Below are 20,744 nucleotides of genomic sequence, written 5' to 3'. Positions count from 1 at the left end.
CTGCTACAGACCTTTGAGCAGGAGGAATATTTCTCTGGCCAGGAGCCCATCATCCCCAGGGGTTTCCCTAATACAGCTCAGCACATGCTGAAGCCCAGGCTGGAGTCGGTGGTTCTTTCATTCGGGAGGTGGGGAGGAATCAGGGAGGGAGTTTTAAAAAATAAGGTTTCCCCAGACATATGCTACTGTCTGAACGGCCCTTCAGAGGGTGGGCACATGTGGCTGCCTCAGCTGTGGTTTTAAGAGAGAGGATTAGAAAGGATCTGGCCATACCTCACTCCTCCCACCTTTAATGCTTTCCCTTGAGACCCTTTCAAGTTTGCAGGGTCAGGAAGGCTCCCTCAGCAAGGTAGGCCTTTCTGCTTGGATTTTTTTTTAATGAAAATAAGTGGCTTTCCCCCAGTTAACACCCGCTGCAAACACACATCAAAGGGTGTGTTGATAATTTGATCAGTTCCAATAACACTTTGCCTGATTAGTCCAAAGTAGCCACACCCTGAACACTCTGTTAGCCATGTAGCCAGCCAGAGCTAGACCAGAAAGGGTGAAGGGACTGGGTGAGAGGTCTGGGGCACCCTCCTTCCCACTAGGGTAGGATGGGTGCAGCTATTCTCCAGCCTTTTCCGGAGTGGGAGGAAAACAGATACTTTGTGTGGAGAGTCACAAAGCAGGTGTAGGGAGGAGAAGAACAGGCAGGTCTCTTACAGATCCAGGAAAGCTCTGTGAGCAGACACCCATCCCCTGGCACCTGGTGACGGTGCTTTCTCTGGTGGCATGGCCAGAATCCACTATTTCTCTTCACACCTCACTTTTTATTTATTCATATGAATTCATCACCCCTTGTGTAACCACCACTGAAGGGAAGAATGTGTGTGGGCCCTGCCCTCAGGGCCATTGAGATGAGGGTGGGGGTGGACGCTAAGGATGGTGAGTACAGCTCACAAGGTGGGATATAAGTGCTGGGGTCACAGCTAGGGGAGAGATGGCTTCAAGCTGGGGAATGCGGAGCTGAGAGTGAGTGGGGGAAGTGCATCAGAAACTGACTTTGGCACTAGGCCTTGAAGAATAAGGATTTCACAGTGGAAAATGACATTCCAGGCGTTAAGCATGAAGGAATCGTTCCACGACGAAGAAGGGAGAGCCGCTCTAATTATAACTGACACACTGATTTAAACATTTATTCACTCCAGCTACACAAATACACACACGCACGCACACTCGCAGCACAACAGTAGGGAGGGGGCATCCTGGGGGCTCCACCTTCAGCTGCAGCTGGAGTCCTTCTATTGAAAAGGACTCTTTTTTTCCTAAGTCTAGCATCTTATGTCACACTATATACTGTCACACCACACATTCTAATGATTTGTGGTCTGTAGCCAAGGGCTGGCCAGCTCCAGCCCTTAGGGCCTCTGATTTAGGAAAAGGTTCCTTCATTCTGGTCTGAAAAGAGCCCGGTGACTATCATCCTGGGTCACATTTTCCAGGCAGCAGGCTCTGGTTGGAGATTTGCAGGTGGGCAGTACTTGATCAGGGAGAAAACAGGATACGCCTGTAGGAGAATGCAGGCGGCTGCACTGGAAGACGGGAGTTGAACTGCGATGAGATTGCACCAGAGGGTCAGCTGATCCCAGGAGAACCTCTGGGACCATAAAGGCCCTGTCAAGTTGCTCCCATTTGAAGTGGGACAGTAGGGCCTTTATACACCAGCATCTACCCATATCAATAACCAGCTGCCCATGGGAGGGGATATGACTGGGTGAAACCAACTCTATTGACAGTTTCAAGAGGAGATTCATCTGAGCAACTTCAGCAGCTGCCAATGGCAGCTGGGGGATGAAAGCCTCAGCTGGGAAAGCAGAACCTGAGAGGTGTTTCGAATTTATGGACAGCACCACACAATCTGCTGCTTTAGGTCAAGGCCTCCAAGTGGGGGAGGGTAGACCCACACTGGCCTCCTACACCCTTGGCAGGCTGGGAGATCCTGGCAAATGGCTGTGCTTCAGGCTCTTAATTCACCACCAGGTACATTTAGTAACTTCCAGTCACACATGGATGTGTGACATTGATTCAACTGTCTGACATTGATTCAACTCTTGATTCAACACTGCACTGATCTTTCTCACTGAGGCAAGACAGAAAGAAAGCAATGTGTGCTCATATTCACATGTTAGTTAATTTTCCCCTTTCCCCAGGCCTTTGAGAAAGGCAGATTGGGAATTACCATCCCCATTTTACACATGGGAAAACCGAGGATGAGGGAGATTAAGCAACTTGCTCATAGTACACAGCTTGGAAGTAGGAATCCTGAAACCATAAACAGCAGAATCGTTTTATAGAAGTCACTTGGGAGAAGAATTAATCCTTAGTCTATAGGCTAATGGTTCCCAATTATGGTAGATAGATCAGGTTACAGTTTTCCATTCTACTCCCATCCCTATTGGGGAATGATACTTACATAGCCTTTGCCATGTAACTCTGTGACTCTTTCTACTAAGGCCAGGTATATTTTCCACTCTATTGATGCTAGACTTGGCCATGAGACTTACATTGGCCAATAGAAGGTTAATGGTTGTGATGTGAGTTGAGGCTTTCCATATGTTTGCATGATTGGCTTAGCTGCTTAAGTTCCACCCGGGGCCCTGGGGAGAACTTATTCTGCATAACTGTTTGTCTGAATGACACAAGTACAACAGACCAGAACCCAACTTACGGTTTGGAGCTGAGTCCAACTGAGGCCAGCTGAAATCACCTAAATTACAGCTGACCGACAGATCTGTGAGTGAGAAAAACAAATGGAGCTATTGGAGTTTGGGAGTTTGTTATACAGGATTGTCATGACAATAGCAGACTAATACATTAATTCAGGTTCTAAAGGATGAGTAGGTAGTTTAAAAATATACCTATTCTTATTCTCCCTATAGATTCTGATTTGACTGGTCTTGGGTGGGGCCCAGGTATCAGCATTTTTTTTTTACATTTCCCAAAGGATTCTAAGGTACATTCAGGGTTGAAAAACATGAGTCTAGGTCAATAGACTGACATCAGACTACACCTGTATATATTAATCAGGGTTTGTCCTAGGCAGAATGATGGAGTCTTTATTATACAACCATTCTATTCCAGGCCCCTCTGCCTTATTACTTCTGTCTCCCTCCCTTCATCAGTCCCCCTTCCTTTTCCTTCTAGACACTCTTCTTTCCATTGTGCTTTATACCTTGAATTCAGATAAACTGAGTTGCTTCCCCTGGATTATTTGCAATTCAAGGTTCCTCTTTAGATTGCAAAATAAGACTCATCTCCTGTTAAAAGATTTGTGGGTAAAACTGGGCAGAAGAGCCCTTTTTGGCAGACACAGAAGAGCCTCTTTTGGCAGACAAGTTATCCCAAATCCCCCCACTCCAAAATCAGGAAACCAGACTTACTGGAGGCAGGGAGAAGTGGGATGCAGTGGCGGGAGGGGGGAGGTACTGAGACTGAGAAGCAGCTAGCCTGTGACTTCAGGCAATTGAAAGTTTCAGTTGCTCAAGGGACTTGTTTCCCTTGCATAGAAATGGGTGGAATCTAGCTATGTGGCCTGCCTGCATGAGAGTCTTCTTGAATGTTCCAAGGAGATGCAGCTGCTGTTCTGTGCAGTTGCATGATGCCTGATCCCTATGTTTACAGGCCTCCCAATCTCCTGTGCCACAAACCAACCCTGAGATAGAGTAGGGAAGGATTTTCCACTACCTTTGGGGTCTAAAGTCCTATCTTCAGCTGTCCCCCTTCCCTCCGTTACTCCTTTGGGTCCAGACATTTTTCCTTTAGACCCTCTGATATATTTGACCCTCTAAGCTCATGTTGAAATTCAATCCCCAATGTTGGGAGTGGGGTCTAATAGGAGGGTTGGAGCTCACATGAATAGCTTGGTGCCATCCTTACAGTAAGGAGTTGGTTCTAACTCCATTAGTTCCCACAGGAAGTGGTTGTTAAAAAAGAGCTGCCACTTTCCCATCCCTCTTGCTTTCTTTCTTGCCATGTGATCTCTGCACATACCGGCTCCTTTTTGCTTTCTGCCAGAAGTGGAAGCAGCTTGAGGCCCTCACCAGAAGCAGAACCTGGCACCACGCTTCTTGTACAGTCTGAAGAACCATGAGCCAAATAAACCTCTTCTTAAAGCAATTAGCCAGCCTCAGGCGTTCCTGTATAGTAACACCAAGATACTTTCCAAACACAGAGGGTTGATCTTACACTCATTCTCAGGCAGTAAAGCTTGGTTATCTGCAACTGGGACTAGACCTCTAAATCACAAAAATCCCTTTACTCACTGGCTTCACAGATGCTCACACTGGCCTGGCAGCTTTCCACTTCTAATCGTGTAGCCTAGGGGGATGAGTGTCATGCCTCAGTGATGACTCACACTCTCAAAGGAAACCCAAGAGAGTCCCTTGTACTTCTCTAAAGTAGAGGTGAAGAAACAAGTTTAATCTCTGGCAGGACATTCTACTATAACTGCTTTTCCTGAAGGTTCAGGTGTTATAGGAAACATCTGTGGCATTTAAAAATCCAATAACCGGCACTGTTTTTGCTATATTGCTAGTATTTTCTCTGGGGATTGGTGTGAATGATAGCACTTGGGGGGTGGCACTGAGATGTACCTCTCACGGCCTCTTTAGGGAAGGGCTGGTAGATCCAGGTGCTGTGATGGGTACTGAGCATTCAGCAGTCAGGTCTCCACCATTAGGGATCCTAGGTCACTTCCCTTCCTGGAGTAGTTCACATCCAGTGACTAATCAATGTGATGGTATAAATGCCTGGCCAGTTCAGCCCAAGGTGAGGGGTGGGCAACTCTGAAAAATCATTCCAATTCCAAAGCTCTGTGTGGATTGAGGTATTAGATCTCTGGTCAAAATGGGCCAGCCCCCTTTTGCTAACAATGATCTAAGCCCCTCACTCTTTTATGACTTTGTGATGAACTTAAGTCTTTGCTTCCATTTCTTCTTATCTTCCATTCTGTTCCAGGGGGTATTGGTCTTGTACCATCTGAAGAAACATGCTATGTCCTTGACCTCATTGGATTCCCTGCTGGACTACAGTGTACTTCAGTCCTGCTTTAACATTTGAGGCAACAGTTCACAGAACTTGTGGCCACAGGTTCCCTGTCATCAGTAAGAAATTTCCCTACTTCTCAGCAATCTTCATTATCTTCATTTCACATGGATACGTTGTGTTCTTCTCCATCATTAGAGCATGTGTAATCCTGGAAAGAATTAATTCTTGATAATGGGTGGTCTCAGAAATGACTAGATAACACACTCAGAATCACCAGATGATGATGATAATAATAATAATTATAACAGAACAATTGTGCTCTATTTATTTTAAATAGTTGTTTACCTTCCTCTTTATAGAACTTGGAAGCAGGATTGTTAGCAAATAGGAAAATTTCCTAATTTGAGCTTTGCTTCTTGTATCCAACCCTGTAAGAAGACTCTTTCTGAGCACTGAAATGGTCAAAAACATGCCATCAGAGAGAGCTCGTGGAGGGAAAGCAGAGGACACCCGGAGCTGGTTTTGTTAGCTGTTTATTTTGTAACTCTAATGGATGTTTGTGTTTTGGTCTCCCCTTTTATGTAATAATAGCATTTTTTTTTGCAGTTTTTGGCCAGGACTGGGTTTGAACCCACCACCTCTGGCATATGAGGCCCGGTGCCCTACTCCTTGGAGCCACAGGTGATGCCCCGATAATAGCATCTTGATTACCACTTGAGAAACGAACTGTCTCCCATTTCAGTGTGTGAGGTTTGGTGGGGCCAGGTGTGCACACCCTTAGCACACAACCCAGGTTTGACATATCAAAAGAGGCCAACTGCTGGTCACACAGTGATTTGTTCACAGATAGGCATGTAACATAAACCTAATGGGACCTAATTTTGGGACATTGGAATGATTTGAAAAGAGAAGCTTGCTTTCTGCTGCAATTTTTTTTTTTTTTTTGAGATAGAGTCTCACCACATCACCCTCACAACATCACCCTGCAACTTCCAACTCTTGGGCTTAAGCAATTCTCTTGCCTCAACCTCCCAAGTAACTGGGACTATAGGCGCCCACCACAACACCCAGCTATTTTTTTGTTGCAATTGTCATTGTTGTTTAGTTGGCCCAGGCTGGGTTTGAACCAGCCACCCTCAGTGCATGTGGCCTGTGCCATAACCACTGCGCTATGGACGCCGAGCCTCTGCTGCAATTTTTAAGGTAATAGGATACAATTCTGTAGTTGACAATGGAACATCCTTGTCACCACTTCAGAGAAGCTTTCCTAACAATGCAGTCAGCACAGTGGAAGGCAGAACCAATAAATGACAGGGAGAATCAACAGAAAATAAATGTTACTGGTGTTGGTGTCATTTGAACATTTGCCTACAGCCATACCTGTGTGTACCTCTGGACGTTTTAGTTACATGAACCAATAATTTCACTCTTTTACGATAGTTTGAATTGAGTTTCTGTGACTTTCAACCAAAGTATTCTAGCTGATCCAGAAACTCAGAGGCTTTTTTTTTTTTTAAAACTAAATGTGTAAGGCTGAGTTGGTCAGCCCTATCAGGAAAAAGATGATGACGGAATATCCCTGATTATAGGGATACTAGGGATACTATACTTTGATTATATTAGTATATCCTGGGAGGTTGATGCTATGTGAGTGAGTGACTGACTGAGGAGGCCTTCAGAAGCTGGTGCCTCTGTGGTAGCCTGGTAACATTGTTGGCCCCCAATAAACCACAATATCCAGTACCCATGCCCTTACATAGAGCCTTCAGACACCTAGTCTGCAAGTTCATCCACAAGAATTGCTTTGGCCAGAGGAACATTAGCAAAGATGATGCAAGCAGAGGCTTAATAAACACATCCACATTAGTTTGCGTTCTTGGAATACTCCTGCTTGGTACCCGGTAGCCATGCTATGAGGAAGCCCAAACCAGATGTGTGGCGAGATCACATGGAGGAGAACCTGGGAATCCTGTTAACAGCCCATGACAACCAATACGACCACAAGTGAGGCTATTGTGGATGTACGTTCTGGCCCCAGGATAGCCTCTGGATGAGTGAGGTTGCTGTGAGGCCATGTGCCACTTAGCCTGAAAGAAATAATCAACTGTGGTTGTGTTAAGTCACTAAGTTTTGAGATGTTAGCACTAGATAACTGAAACACCATCCAAACTGAGTGTCAGCAAGAATGTGAGTGAAGATAAGTGACCAAGAGCTCCATAGGGGTTGGTAACATGTGCTCTCCCTCAAAGAGTCAATGGCTGGGAGACCTAGACCTCTGGTGAGGAGGCAGTGAAATTCTAGAACTCTGGTGAGGCTCCACAGAATTTGGCACTACCTTCAGGACTCGAGTTTCCCTGCTGCCCAGGACTTTGCTGGCTTCTGGGGAGATAAAGGACGGAGAAGCCTTAAGAGGCAGGACTTGGTAACTCTCAGAGTTTCAGCAACAGCACTTCTGTGGTTTCTTCTAGTGAAGAAGTGAGCAGTGATGCTTTTCATATATCCACACCTAGAGGTGAAAGCATGGGGGTGCTAGGAAGCCAAGGGGAAAACACGGGCCATCCAGAGACCCTCCCATTTCATTATTTGGACTAAAGAAATGGCTCCTCAAAAGATCAGGCCAATAGAAGAAAGAAGAATCTGGGCCCTGTGATATTTTCAAAACCATCTAAAATCTTTTTTTTTTTTTTGGTCTTTTTGTGTGCGAAGTATAAATGAACGAATGGCCAAGATCCCATGAATTGGGTTGGTGAGGACTGTGAGAGGAGGACTTTGAGAATGGAAATGAGAAGTCTTTAGATTATTGCCTATTAGCTAATTTCATGTTGGTTTCTGAAACTTACAGTGTTCACTATGTGCCAAGCAGTGTGCTGAGTGGCTCACATGCCTCGCCCCATTCAGCTCTCACTACAGTTCCTATGAGCAATGTACTGTGATCACCCCCATTATTAAAGGAAAGCCAACTCAAAAGGAACTTAGGCTGGGCTCCTGGGAGCAAATACTGAGCCAAGATTTGAGCGCAAGTGGCAGATAGAAAGTGGTGAATCCAGAAAGCGCCAATCAGAAGAGGAGGGTGAGGGGGAAAGGTGAGAGCAAGAGAGAGAGATAATAGCAGGTTACTGCTCTGGTCAACTGGGAATCAGTCCTGCTGGGACTTTTGGGAGACAATGTAGAACACATCTAAAAGGTTTTGCACCCAGGGGTGAGGGAGCTGGGGTATTTCTTCTCCAAGTCCTGACATCATTGGCTGAAGACTGCTCAACTTTCTTGGCACCTCTGTCCTGCCCAATGGAAAGTGGCATTTGCTCCCACAGCCAGAGGAAGCCCTCAGGCTTCTTGCAGTCAGAAACCGCTAGCTTGCGTGGGAATAGTGAGTGACAAGCACGTGGGGGGCCAGGAGCTGGTGGCATCTGCTACATTAAATACTTGCCCAGGGTCATCTCAGTGGTAAGAGGTGGAGCTGCAATTTGAATCCAGTGATCCTGACTCCAAGTGTAGACCCTTGACTTTTACATTCTTCAGCTTGTCTCCCGGTAGAAAAGAGCAGATGTATACTCAGTGCCTTTTCTGATGACCTGTTTTCAATGTTGTTAAAAATAATTACTCATTCTAATAAAGGCCAAGTCACAGTTTCTACACCTTGAAAGAACACTGGTGAGTCTGTAAAATAAATACATCCTAACACAGCCATGAGCTGCTGCTGTTCTAGAAAAATGCTCCCTGGAGACTTTGACTTGCTGCTCCAGGATTTGACCTGGAGGAAAGGTTTGCCCTGGGTGGTCTGTATCCCCTCAAGAGGGCATGTCCGGCCTCCATCCAGGTGAGAGGAGTGTGACCAAAGGCCCCAGGCAGTTGCCCTGTTATAAATGCTTTTAGTGGGCTGCAGTGATCCAGAGAAGCAAACATGTGGTACATCCAGTGTGCAAGGCCAGATCACCTTTGGTCAGGTCCCCATCATGGCCCCTACCTGCTCCTGAGGGCTTCTTCTGGCTGTGGAAGCATGTTGGCTAGGAGGTGAGAAGCCTGGCAGGCAGAATCTAGTCATTCAAGAAGGAGGGAAGAGACAGACATGAGAGTGCCCGCAGGGCTCTGCCATCTGAGGGAGAAAACCTTGGGCCTCTGGAAAGGACAGACCCTATGGAGGCAGAGAGTAACCCCACTCCTCTGGAGACAGCCTTTCCAATCTAGCCTCAGGCTAAGCCATCCCCAGACTGGCATTAGGCCCCCTGTGGGTTTTGCTTGGAGGATTGCAGCTCCACAGTGTTGGCAAACTTGAGAGAGGCAGCCTTGGGGACACCCATGCCTAAGGAATGGCAGAATCTCAATGATGGCAGGGCCCTCAGAGAGCGTGCAACCTAGCCTTTATTCTTAGAGAAACTGAGGATCAGCTGCCTGGCCCATGGCTGCTTTGTGGCAGGGACAGAATTTCGAAACTGGTGGCAGGGAGGGGTAGGCCAAGTGGCAGAAATCAGGGATGGCTTCTGTCCCCTCCCCTCACCCATCATCACCTCTTTCTTTACTCCTCCTGCCTACCTCCTAGCTGTCAGTTTCCACAGTGGATGAATTTTGGGGTAGGCAGGAAATGCCTCAGCCATCTTTCTGAAAATATGTTTTTTGAATCAGTCTCATCAGTATGATGAAAAAAAATAGAGAGCGGATCTAATCTATTGGCGTGTTTTTCTAATTACCAGACTGATTTACTAGAGAAATCTCCCTAGGAATTTGACTTTTCTGCAAGGTCTTTGCAAACTCTACTTTTGTTCTCTGAAAAAAGCCCAGTGAAATCCACACAGATTTGGGGGAACTGGGTCCTTCTAATCAGGGCCCAGAGCTTGTTTTCTAATGGAATCTGAATAGAATTTAATGCACAGCCATTCCATGTGGAGTGCATTCATATTTTTAATTAACAAATTAGGAGCTATTTTCCCCCCTTTGAATGGCAGTCGTGTGGGCCTGGTTCCTTTTCGGCCAATTTAGTCAACTTGGATGATTTTAATTACAACAGTCACGAGCACCAGAAATTCCTGCGTCTGACAGATTCACGACCTGGTCCATTGACTCTCATTTAAAGCAAGTCCTCCATGAACAGAGATCTCTGAGGGCACCAGTGGGTGTCAGGAGAGGGGGCCTGGCGCTGTGCCTCAGGTATAGGCAGAGGAGGGTCTCGTTTTCCGTTTTGAGATCCATTAGTCCTGATTACAGGGTGGCTGGTTCTCCCTCGCTCTGCCTTCCCATTTTTAAGGAGCAGTGTCTCTCCACGCAAAGTGCTTCCAAAATGCATGGACATGTAAGAAAATGGTCCTAGCTTTTTTTTCTCAGAAGCTTAGCCTTGCGCTCATACTTTTCAAACTTTAACATGCGTGAGAATCTTCTGGGGATCTTGTTAACAGGCAGATTCTGACTTAGTTGGCTTGGAGCGGGACCTGAGATTCTGCTTTTGTCAACAAGTATGCCAGTACTGCTGGTCTGGGGACCACACTTCGAGGAGCGAGGCTTTGGCTGATTTATTTGTTGAGGGGGGAGTTTCAGAATCTAGAAGGGGGCCAGTTGCCTGAAATGTGCCCACATAAAGCACAGGTGCAGTGACTAGGTTTGGGTGTGGGAAGACAAGTGGGGAGACAACCGGACCCCGGAACACACACACACACCTCTTGGCCTCTCTTAACAGATTTCTCACCCAAGGTGGTTGCCGCAGGCATCTTCAGTGAGCTTGGCAGTCTATTCCAGAGCAGTCCACCCCATGCGCCCAAGGGCTGAGAAGTAGGCTGATTGAACAGGGGTGTGGGTGAGGTCGGGAACTTCACAGGGCTTGATAGAGCAAGCAAGCCATGTGGGAGGCAGAGAGAGTCTGTTCTGGGAACAAATCTGTCCCCCAGCCCTCCCTGCGCTGGCAGAATGGATGCTGAATTAGCAAAGCAAAGAGAACCCGGGAACACAATGTTCCCTGAGAGGTTGGAATCAAAAGGGTCCCAGCCCTCCACCCCCTGCTGAGAGTGCTGTGAATTTATGATGTGTCGACAGTTTGAGCCCCAGCACATAGCAGTCTGATGGGCTACAATTAAGAGTGTGTGCTAAGCCCCTCCCTATTCCTCCATGATGTATTCATGGAATTTATGTGGTATCAGCAAAGTGAGCAGTGTGCACATTTGGGGCAGGAATTTTAGAACTATGATGTAATCATCCCCAGAGAAGTGTCCATGAGAGGAGAAAAGAATAATAGTAAAGATGAATTACAAAAATCCCAAGATGACTTGGATCTGGATTCCAAACAAACTATGTGCCGTCATTATTTTTATGACATTTTTAAGATAATTGGAAATTTAATGATGTTAAGGATTTCTTTGTTACTTTTGGGGTGCGAGAATGATATTATGGCTATGTTAAATAGAGAGGCCTTATCTTTAGCATTGCATACTGAAATATTTATGGGTGAAATGGTATGTTGTCTGGGATTCACATTAAAATAATGCAGGGATAGGAGAAATGGATGAAGGTATGAAAGATTGATCATGAATTGACAATTTGGGAGTTGTGTGATGGGGAGGGTGCATGGGAGTGTTCTGTCTATTTTTGTATATGTTTTAAATTCTCCATATTAAAGAGTCACAAAAAAATCCTAGGACATGTCATTCATTTTGCTGATACCACATACATTCCATGAATATATGATGGAAAGGAGGAGGGGGAGAGAGAGAGGAAGAGAAGAGGAAATCCACGATTGTGTAAGAGACTCTGTCTCCTTCTCCCCTATACTCTGGGTTGAGAAAGAGGAGAAACATCATCAGAACATGACGTGCTGGTCCAACCACACCTTGGTCATACACTTCAAAGGAAATGAATGAGACTACTTTCGAAGCGTGTGTTGGGGCTTAGTCTTTTACTCCATCTGGGGAGAAAACCCTGGTCTCTTCTGGAATATCTCTCTGTAGTCTGACGTATTTCATCCCTCTGTTTCTGTGGATTCCTTCTGGATTTTCAGCTAAGTAGGACCTTGGGGGCCATCTTAATGACTTGTTCTACTCTTTTCTAAGGCTGGTAGAGCAGCTGCCCCAAGCTGACCAGAAACTCGATCTTACGAGGGTTTGGGATGATATTCTGAGTTGGAAAGGTATCCTGCACCATGCTCGTCATAGCCAAAGCTATCCAGGGTGAAAATTATTGCTTATTCTCAAACTGAGTTGGCCAACGAATGGTGAAAAAAGGGATAATCATTGGCCTACGTGACACAGAACATGGGTAGTGTAGAAGGACAAAGATTTCAGTAATTTTTGCTCAGGGTCATAAAAATTTCCAACAAAGGCACTCATAGCAAAAATCAACCTGGTTTGGATTTAATTGTTAATAGTTAACGTTTTACTGAGCATTTACTATGAATCCAGCACAGTGCCTACTACTTTATGTGATTAGTGCCTCTGAAGTAGGTATCCCATTTTTTAGAACAGGACATTGTGTCCTAGAGAATTCAAGAAACATGTCCAAGATATATAACCAGTAATCGTCAGGATCAGAGTCAGGACTAGGGTGAAGCAGTGAGGTACTTAGGGAGCCCAGTGAAAGAAGATCCTCTCTTTCAGGGCTGAGCAGGTGCTGACCCTGACATTGTACACCCTAAGCACCTTTTTTGTCTCATTCTTGCCACATCCCCAGTCAGGGTTCAAACACAGGTCTCTACAACATCAGCGTCTATTCTCTTGAATGAGTGCTCAGGGATTTTTCCTCTTTAAGAGGGGAGTCATTGTGTGGGGTGGGTATGAGGAGTCATGACTGAGGGAGCAAGAACTCTAATGTGGAATTGGTGGGATAAAAAGGGAAGGAGAAAATAATAAGCCTTTTGTGTTCCATTATGATAGGCTCATCCTTGAACTTGACATGGTAGGATTATAGTCTTTATTAAAGGACTCTGCTCTCTCTATATAGGTAGCACCTTACCTGTCCCATATGTCTGGTTATTAGAGGTTGGAGGTTTTTCCACCTGAGCCTGTTTAGCCCATGACCTCTGCACTAGATAACGTGGGACCTTCATCTTATATTTCCCTTAACCAATATCCTACTTGTACTGATGATCTGTCCTGGTAGTCAGAGACTTCTCTGCTATTTGAAAATTAGAACAAAACTTTTGCTATGGCCTTTTCCCGTATACACTACTGATGGGAGTGTTCAATCCCCAGAGAAGGCTGTTCAGTGATATCTATTAAAGCTAACCCAGAGCTTGCCCTCACCCTCAGAAATTGCACTTGTAGGTGTGTGCCACAGATTATTTGAAGCACCAGCTTGATCCATGAGAAACAACCCAAACGTCCATCAAATGAGGGTGGAGAAATAAACTGGGGAATACTACACAGCAAAAAAGGAAGGAACATGGAGGAATCTCATTTAAAAAACTGTTGGGCAAGGAAGCCAGTCACAAATGACTATGTAATGTATGATTTATTCTACTTACATGAAATTTAGAAAACAGACAAAACTAATCTAGAATCAAAACAATGATTACTTTCAGAGGGTAATTGATTGGGAGTGGGCACAAGAGCATTTTCTGGGCTGCTGGTGATATTGTATCTCTTAATTTTTGCATTTAAGAATAGACATAAGTTTTATCTCTTTTTCATTTGAGGAATATTTAAATTGCCTCCCTAATAGTTTAAGGTTCTTACCAGCAAAAAACAGCATTCATTCGAAATAGTTAAAAGAAAGGGATTCTTAAAAAGGTATTAATTGATTAATGAGCCCCTGGGAGGGCCAAAGACCTGGCCTTGGACACTTTGGGGCCAAGGCAATGTAGATAAGACAAGGTAGCAAGAGACACCCCACCACACCAAGTAAATGTTCTAGATGAAACAAGCTTGACCCTTCTGTCTATAGCTCAGCACCTTTGACCCTCAGCACTGGATTCAGAAGCTCTGCCTCAGTTATCTCAGAACAGATCTCTCTAACCACAATTCTTGCCAGAAGAGCTGATGTCCTTGAATGAGCCTCACATTGTTCATATCTGCACCCCAATCTTACTGAGTGCGACTGATTGGTGGAACAAAGGTCATGTGACTGATAGCTTATAGAGGTTCTTGGAAATTGTAGTTTTTAGCTTTGGGGACTTACACTAGAAAAAGGCAAGCTAAAGGTGTTGGTATGGCTGTTAAGTTAGCCACCACACTTCCTTTTTTGCCTTTTTCTTTTTCATGGGGAATTGGGAAGTCAGCACTAAGGAGGTGGTACACCAAAGTGCTTGTCCTTGGGGAGACTGAATGCCCTTTTTCCATGGGTCTTTTCCACATTTAGCCCTGCATGACTGTCTCCCATGCCCCGAAGCAGGCCTCTGTTGGCTCCAGATGAATTCCCTCACATGGTTGGCTAGGAAAGACTAAAGTCAATGATTTGGAAAACACAGTAGAACCATAGGCCAAATTTCACCCACAAGAGAGAAATAAGAATAACTCCCAGGACACCTCAGGAGAATTTCTGTGAATATGCTTTTCTGTTATTTCCTGAAAAATTCAGAACCTTTTTGACTTAGAAATCATATTTGACAATTGCAGCTGATCATCAGCAATGCAATAAGATGGATCATTTTTTATTCATTAATATGCTTCTCAGGGAGTGGACTATATTTGTATGGGAGCGTCTTGAGAAGCCTGGTGAGGTAGAAGCTGAGTTAGGGTGGGAAAATTACTCTTCATGAGAAGAGGAGAGAAATCTATTTGTGTCTGAGAAGGAGCTGCTGAGGGAGAAGGAAGCATGGAGAAAGCCAACCAGATGGTACAGATTGGAGTCTGCATGATGTAAAGCCATCAGGAACCTTACTAAACTCAAGAAGTTGTTGATGAAAATGAACAGTTTTCAGACTCCCAGGATTCTGATTCTGTCGACACAAAGGAACCTCACTATCTGTATTTTTAACAAAACTCCTTGGTTATTGTGATACAGTTGATTTAAGGAAGTATAGCATGGAGGTCCTATAAAAAATATTGAAAATATCAGAATCCCTGTTAGGTGGATTTGCTTCTAGGATAACTCCATGTGTATTTATTTCCCATCCAAGGAGATTTTCGGCAGATCTTCACCTCTCATATTTTGTTCAAGCTTCCCCAACCTTCCTCCCCCCACCCATAAGGCATGGAGGAGAATGGAAGGATGTGCAGAAATAGATGTTTCCAGAAAACAGAAGTTTCCCAGTATGTTGTGAGAATGTTTTTGGCTGCAAGTAATAAAATAGCAAAATTAATTTGGTTTAAAAAATGACAATGTCTAACAAGAAGTCTGATTGCAGCACTGGTTAATTCAGCTTTTTAGACAGGTCATTAAAAAGGGAGGCTCTTTCCATTCTTCTCCTTCATACTCAGAATATTGGTTTTTAATCTTTAGCTTGTCTCCGCATTATCACAAAATGGCTGCCACAGCTCTAAAACATTATATCCTCACCCAATCATGTCTAAGGCAGGGCATAGAGAGGAGTTTCTTCTTATGTACCTTTTTTAATCAGGGAGGAGGATCTTTCTCAGAAGCTCCACAAAAGCCTCCTCCTCAGGTCCCACAAGATTTCATGGCTATGGTTTAGTCATAAGGGATACAGCGAAAGTGAATATCTGGCAGTTTCAGTCTTTGGGGGTAGATGGGATATGACAGCAATTAGAAGTGGGAGGGAAAGGGCTGTTGGAGACATAATGCTGCCTGCCATAGCTACCTCTTTGAGTAGCCATGAGAAGTTTTCAATAGTTTCTGATGATTGTATTTCCTTGTCTTCCTGAATAGAGATATGGCACCAACACACTTTTTGCATAATGAGGTAAGCTCCAAATAGAGCAGAGAAAAGAGAATACTCAATGTGTGAATTTGTGCTCCTCTGCTAACTGGTTGAGTTCCTTGATTAGCCATATCTTTACTCTCTTTTGAAGACCTTTCCAGCTGCAGGCTAGCATTTTGGCATCCATTACCAAATGGACGTTTCACAACTGTGTGTGTCTGCCTTTTATGGTTCCATCTCTTGACATAGAGATGTCAACTATCACTTCTTCTGTTGTCATTACACTTGCCATTACCTCTGCTTACCTTTTTATTTCTAATTCTGTTCTGGGCTGATATATCTGTGAAATCTGTGTTGAATATGAGTCAGGAAGCTCTGAATGAGAGACTATGAAATACTGTTTCTACCATTAGCATAGTGTCTACAGTGGCTCAGAGACTTTTTTGAGGGGGGAAGTGACTGATGGATTGCTACTTTTAAAACCTTTTTTATTTAAAGAAATAAAGCTTACAGAAAAGTTACAAAATTAGTACATGAATTCCTATATACACAGGTCATTAAGATTCAACAATTCTTAGCATTTTATGCCATTTTCTTTTCTCTTTCTCTCTATGTGGGCATATATATATATATATGCACTTACACATATACATAACTGCTATTATTATTATTATTGCTACTATTACCACTTTTTATTATTGTATCACTGAACAATTTGAGAGTAAGTTGTAGACATCATGACATTTTAATCCTAAATACTTCAGCATGTGTTATCAAAACGGCAAGGGGTTTTGGCCTAGGTCCGGTTGCTCACAACACAGAATAATCTATTGCTGAGACAAGGAGGATTGCCAAGGAAGAGAAGAAATTTTAATATGAAAGACATCTCTTGGGAGAACAGGAAAAGCAGTCTCAAATCCATCTCCTGAACTAATGGAGACTACCAGGCTTTTTAAAGAGGAGCTACATGCATTGGAGCAGGTTGTCTTGTAATTAACAAGGATTTTGCACAATGGGGCAGATTGTAGTGAAACTAACAAGGGTCCACGTGCAAGGGGTGGGTTACTGAGGGATGGCAGCCTTGGAGTCAGGAATTCCGCCCAAGGACCTTCAGAATCTCAACTTTGTCTTGCAGAAATTTTGCCATTTTGGAAACAAGTCATAAGGTCAAGTAGTTAGTTAAAAGTTATAGGATTCTGGTCATTGAGGCCTACTTGCCTGAGAATCTAGAACATGAGGGAGAGGATTATTAAAAAAAAAAAAGGGTCATTGAAAAATTCATCCATAGAGCCAATTATATATGTGCCACTTAGGAATATGGACATTCTCCTATATAAACACGTTACAATGATCAAATTCACTAAAGTTGATATTGATACAATGCTATTATCTACTATACAGATCTTATTCAGATATTACCAACTGCCCCTATGATGCATTTTACAGCATTAGTTTGGTTTTTTTTTTTTTTTGATCAAGGATCCAAATCAATATCCTACATAGAATTTAATCAGAGACCTTTTAAAGGCACTACTAAGAGGCTGTGTTCTGAGAGCTGAGGGTACCAGATAACTCATCCCCAGATAATTCTGCCTCTCTGAGTTGACAGCCAGAGGAGACTTTCAACTTTTCAAAAACTTCTTTCCCTGCTTTCATCTCACATTATCCTTACAACAGTCCTCTGAGGGAAGTAGGGCACAGGTTAGCATCTCCATTTTATGGATGAGGAAACAGCCACAGAGAGTTGTGCTGCAGGTTCAAGCCGGGAGATCTGTGTTATAACTCTGGCTTTGCACTGTATCTCTGGACCTTTCCTCCAGTCCTCAGGAGATGAACCGGCAGACAAGACCTCAGCCAGGCCTCCCACCTGTGTGAGTTTGGTCCTGCTGTGATGGCATCACCTGTCTCCCAGTTGGCATTTATCCATGTGGTCCCAGAGATTTGGCAGGCAAATGTCCCAGAAGAAAGCCAAGTTTAACAAGACAGAAGAAAATGGAGAAGAGCCCTTCCTTCTCCCCTAGTCGTGGCAGCAGTGTTACTCAATAACACTTGGGTGTTAACAGTAGGGCAATGAGTTGCTCAGGGACCAGTTTCTCCATCTCTAGTAGAAGAGGACTTTCATGATTCCTTTTTGCAATATGAATCCAGGACAGTGTGGCTGCTCTGCCCATAAGCCTTTGGCTTTTGCCACTTTAGCATGCCCTTGCACTTCTAGCTCCTCTGCCTCTTCTTGGCCAAGGGTTTTTCCTGTGCCAGTACACACAGTAAGACAGAAGTAGGGCCAGCCCTCCCCCAGCCCTTCTCTCCCTGGGTGCAAGCCTCAACCCACAAATACCCCAACTCCCTCTCCCCTCTAACCTCAGGTGGGTTAGCTCTGACACACATGCTCAAAATGGGGTCCCTGGACTTCTGGCAGTCTGAGAACTGTTCATGACTGATTTGCAGCAAGTTGAGAAATTGAGAGTAAGCATTGGGAGCCTCTACAGCAATTTCATAGAGTAACTGTATCTCTCTTGAACCCAGTCATTAAAAATTGGGTCTTGAATTTTAAAAATGGTTTTATTGTATGTTTTCAAAATTCTTTTAGTAATTAATTTTTATTATTTATTCCAAAGTATCTGGAGAAAAAAGTATCAGTCCAAGATAGTTTAGAAATTAAAAAGAAAAAAATATGTGTATCAGAATGTTCATTGCAGCCCAATTCATAATTGCCAGGTCATGGAAAAAGCCCAAGTGCCCATCGATCCACAAATGGATCAATAAACTGGTATATATACACCATGGAATACTATGCAGCCCTAAAGAAAGATGGAGACTTTACCTCCTTCGTGTTTACATGGATGGAGCTGGAAAATGTTCTTCTTAGCAAAGTATCACAAGAATGGAAGAAAAAGTATCCAATGTACACAGCCCTATTATGAAACTAATTTATAGCTCTCATATGAAAGCTATAACCTAATTATAGCCTAAGGAAATGGGGAGGGGGAAGGGAGGGAAGGGGGTGGATGGGTGGAGGGAAGGTGATTGGAGGGATCACCTCTATGGTTTATCTTTCAAGGGTACAAGTGAATCTTTCTAAAAGTAGAATATAAACATCTTAACACAATAAAAAAAAAAGAAATTAAAAAGAAAGCAAAAACCTCAAGTCCTTTACCCTAGTGGTTTCAAGAGAACGTTCACACTGCTTCCCATGGGGTTGGGCTCTGGTAGTGCACCATTGCTGAATAACGCTTGCTTTGTGGCCCATCTTCCCATCCCTGTTTTATTTCCTTACAACTCTACCAGCACTTCCTGGAATATCCCGCTACATGCACTATTTACACTCAAATTCTTGTCTCGGGGTCTGCTTCTGGGAAGAACCCAGACACCAAGATCCAAGAACCAAGAACCAAGATCCCAAGACAATGGCTTATATGTATTTACAATTAATTTTAGAACCCAGTTACATCCTGTGATTTTAGAGTGTTGATACTTTTGAAATGAAATGCCTGAAGTTCCCACATGGAAGGACCTTGTAAAAATATCTCAAGACTTTAAAAGCCTTTAGAGAAATTCCAAAGGCATTTAAAAAATTCGGCCCATGTCTTAATTCATTTTTAAACAAGATTATGAGTGAGACCTCCTGGAATATGGTCACCTATGCCTAGCCACACTTTAATTTCATGAAGGCATTGAGCTATCTGCCACCTTCTCCTCCCTTTACTCTGCTGAGCCCTCCACAAAAGGCTCAAATGCGCTACATACTTTGCATCTACTGCCTCAGCCCCAGATGTCTCAGGATCCTGGGAGAGAACAGGGCTACAAGTAGGATCATATTCATTTTCAGAGTCTTCTAAATACATGGGATTTCCAAGAAGCAGATCGCAAATCAAAGTAAAGAGTCATAGTCTTGGCTTTGTTCCCTGTCTTGCTGTTTGTATATTTTATATAATATTATGCATGGGCTGTGTGGTGCTGGTTATAACCAAAATCAATCAATCCCAGCCTATTTTCAGGACCTGCCAGCTGTTGGGACAACTTCCAGAATTATTAAAACCCTCTTTTCCATATTTAAAGACTGGTGAAAGGATGCAAGAATACTTAATAAAAGGGTCAGGCTGACCAAGTGACAGGCCAGCTCAGGGCTTGAGACCCAGGCAGTCAGAGGGTATTAGCACCTTGATCTCTGAAGCAGGGTGGGCAGACTGGGCATCTGGTAATTGTTTCATTCCTGGTGTTGGGGCAGGGTGGTGCTGGGTCAACTCTAGTCTAATGCAGGAGAAGTATCAAAGGGACCAATGAGGCAATACCAGTTTCCCCACTACCTTCACATTCTAGAACTTTGGCTCTCGCTAAGACACTGGCCAAGAATGGCGAATGCTCTGAGCAGTGGCCCAGGGCAATACTAATGGATACACGGAGCACTGCACAGCAGCATAATTAAGAAACAGGGGCTCAGCGCCTGTAGCTCAGCAGCTAGGGCACCAGCCACATACACCTGCACTAGTGGGTTTGAACCCAGCCTGGGCCTGCCGAACAACAATGACAACTACAACCCAAAAAATAGCTGAGTGTTGTGGTGGGTGCCTGTGGTCCCAGTTGCCTAGGAGGCTGAGGCAGGAGAATCGCTTAAGCCCAAGAGTTTGAGGTTGCTGTGATCTGTGATGCCACAGCACTCTACCCAGGGCAACATAGTGACACTCTGTCTCAAAAAAAAAAGAAAGAAAGAAAGAAAAAGAAACAAGCATCAAGAAAGCAAAAGTCCACATTGTCACCCTGTGTCATGCACCTCTATGAACAGCAAAAGTGGCCTACCTTGCTGTTTCTTGGAGCAGGCAAACACGGTTAGAACTCTACCAGATGCCTTCGGGGCAGGAGTACCAGCTAAAATATAGGACAGCCAGTTACATTTGAATTTCAGATAAAGAATATTTTCTAGTATACGTGTGTCTCAAATAGTGCACGGGGGTATACTCATACTAAAAAAAAAAAATGTTTCAGGCCA

The sequence above is a fragment of the Otolemur garnettii genome, unplaced genomic scaffold, assembly GCF_000181295.1.
Source record: "Otolemur garnettii isolate 467f Iridium unplaced genomic scaffold, OtoGar3 scaffold00158, whole genome shotgun sequence".
NCBI classification, from domain to species: Eukaryota; Metazoa; Chordata; class Mammalia; order Primates; family Galagidae; genus Otolemur; species Otolemur garnettii.
Note: the sequence above shows the minus strand (reverse complement) of the source record.